This window comes from Gorilla gorilla, chromosome 20 (assembly GCF_029281585.2).
Source record: "Gorilla gorilla gorilla isolate KB3781 chromosome 20, NHGRI_mGorGor1-v2.1_pri, whole genome shotgun sequence".
NCBI lineage: Eukaryota > Metazoa > Chordata > Mammalia > Primates > Hominidae > Gorilla > Gorilla gorilla.
This window is the reverse complement of record NC_073244.2, coordinates 43146014-43148287: the sequence shown is the minus strand read 5'-3', so window position 1 is coordinate 43148287 and position 2274 is coordinate 43146014. Positions and strand designations below refer to the sequence as shown.

Genomic DNA, 2274 nt, shown 5'->3' with positions numbered 1-2274 from the left:
GGGAGCGGCAACCGGTTAGGGGAAGAAAAGAACAGGAAGGTTATACAGCCAGGTGGGGAAGGGGCCAACTCCCTGAAAAACCCCTTCCCAGAGTTCTTCTTCAAGCGCAGGGTACCCAAGAGTCAAGGCCCCGCCCCCTTTCCAGTGGCCCCTTTTCTACTTAGGTGACCGCTCCTGGCTGGGATGGGAGGTAGATGGACCGGGGGGTGGGGGTGGGGGGGTGGGGGGGAAGGGAGAGGCAGTGGATGAAGGAGAATGGAAGAGATGACATCCCCCTTGGCCCATTCATCCCATTCAGGTCCCCAAGCCGCGCCCCCCTCCGCCCCACCTGCACTGCCAGTGCCAACGTCAGAGGGAGGAAGAGGGAGCTCGGCTTAGAAGGCTGAGGCCCTGCCACCTGGGCCACACAGATCATGTGGCCTTCCTTCTCCCCACAGAAGGCCAGACCATGGACACCCCCTGAGCTGGAGGTCATCCTCCATCTCCACCCTGTTTTCTTTTTCTTTCTTTTTTTTTTTTTTTTTGCGATGGAGTCTCGCTCTGTCGTGGAGGCTGGAGTGCAGTGGCGCAATCTCTGCTCACTGCAAGCTCCCCCTCCTAGGTTCACTCCATTCTCCTGTCTCAGCCTCCCAAGTAGCTTGGACTACAGGGGCCCGCGACCAAGCCCAGATAAGTTTTTGTATTTTTAGTAGAGACGGGGTTTCACCGTGTTAGCCAGGAAGGTCTCGATCCCCTGACCACATGATCCGCCCGCCTCGGCCTCCCAAAGTGGTGGGATTACAGGAGCGCAGCACCACGCCCAGCTAATTTTGGTATTATCAGTAGAGATGTGATTTCACAGTGTTGGCCAGGCTGCTCTCGAACTCCTGACCTCAAGTCATCCACCCGCCTCAGCCTCCCAAAGTGCTGGGACTACAGGTGTGAGCCATAGTGCCTGACCTGTAGTTGTTGAATATTTATTCTTAATCTACAAGTTGGGTGTGATGCAAGTCCTGTACATGGAGTCCCCCAAACTTCTAGAGCAAGGGCTTCCCCATAATCCTGGCAGGCAGGCCTCCCCTGGGGTTCCAAACTTCTGTCCCCACTGAAGTGTTTATCCTCTTCTCTAATCCCAGCCTCCTTTTCCCTGTTTCCATGTGCTCTGAGAGATGCTCCCGCTCCCCCAGGCTCCCTCTGCATCCCCCTCATTTTCTTCCTCCCCGCTGTGTCAATGGAGTCCTAACCCCCACCCTTGACATTGTCCCCTTTTCCTACTACAAAGTGGGACCTTCTTTTCCCCCGAGTGGTCCTGTCTAGGGGTGCCGCTGCCGGGCCCCCTCTGCTCTTCCTGCTGGAGACTGGGGCCTTTCGGGAGTCAGCAGGCACCCGGGCCAACCGCAGCCAGCGAGGGGTCAGCGATACTTCGCCGGCGAGTCATCAGGGTGAGCTGGCCGTGTGCGATGCAGTCACTGGCTGGGTGACAGACCCCCGGACCGCTGTGGACTTGGTTGTGCTCGAGGTGGAGGTGTTGGGCGAGGTGCCTGCAGCTGGCGGCAGTTCCCTCCGCCAACACTTCTTTGTCACCTGCTTCGAGGCCGATAACTCTGAAGAAGGTGGCCCAGGGGTAGGTGGAGAGGCTGCCGCCGGGGTGTGGACCGGGGGGCACTGGGTGTCTGAGTGCAAGGCCAAGCAGTCCTATGTGCGGGCATTGACCGCTGATGCCCAGGGCCGTGTGGACTGGCGATGGATTCAAACTGGCACTGCCTGTGTCTGCACACTCCTCAGCCGGACTGGCCGGGCCTGAGACTTATACCCAGGAACTGGTCAGGCAGAAAAAGAACAGAGCTGGATGCTGAGAGACGTCAGGGTTGGCCCAGCTGCTCTACGGACGGACCCCAGTTGGGGAACTCATCAAATCATGGCAAAATCACAACTCTCTGAATTTGAGCTCAATCTCTGTAGGATGGGTGCACCAACGTGGGGTTTTGAAGGTTGAATAGGAGCTCTCCCGGGGGAACTTGAGGGTAATCATGATGATGATGATAATAATAATAATAGCCACTATTTACTGAGTGTTTACTCTTTCGTAGCCCTAATACATAACTCCTCGGATCAACTCTCATGGATTTGATCATTGGTGACCTTTGGTGTTAAGTTGCTGACTGCTCTGTCACAGAGGACACCACCTTGCTCATCCTGGGGAGTGGGAGGGCACATTTCACGATGTGCATGGGGGAGGAGAGAAACTGGAACATGCAAGCAGATGGCCAGGGGACCTTGAGGACATGGTCTACG

At 56.6% G+C, this 2274-nt stretch overlaps 1 pseudogene; it reads left to right on the top strand.

Annotated features, from left to right (window-relative positions):
• The first annotated feature begins 1078 nt into the window (after window positions 1–1078).
• On the top strand, window positions 1079–2040 carry LOC134757739 (neurotrophin-4-like; annotated as a pseudogene).
• Window positions 2041–2274: the final 234 nt, after the last annotated feature.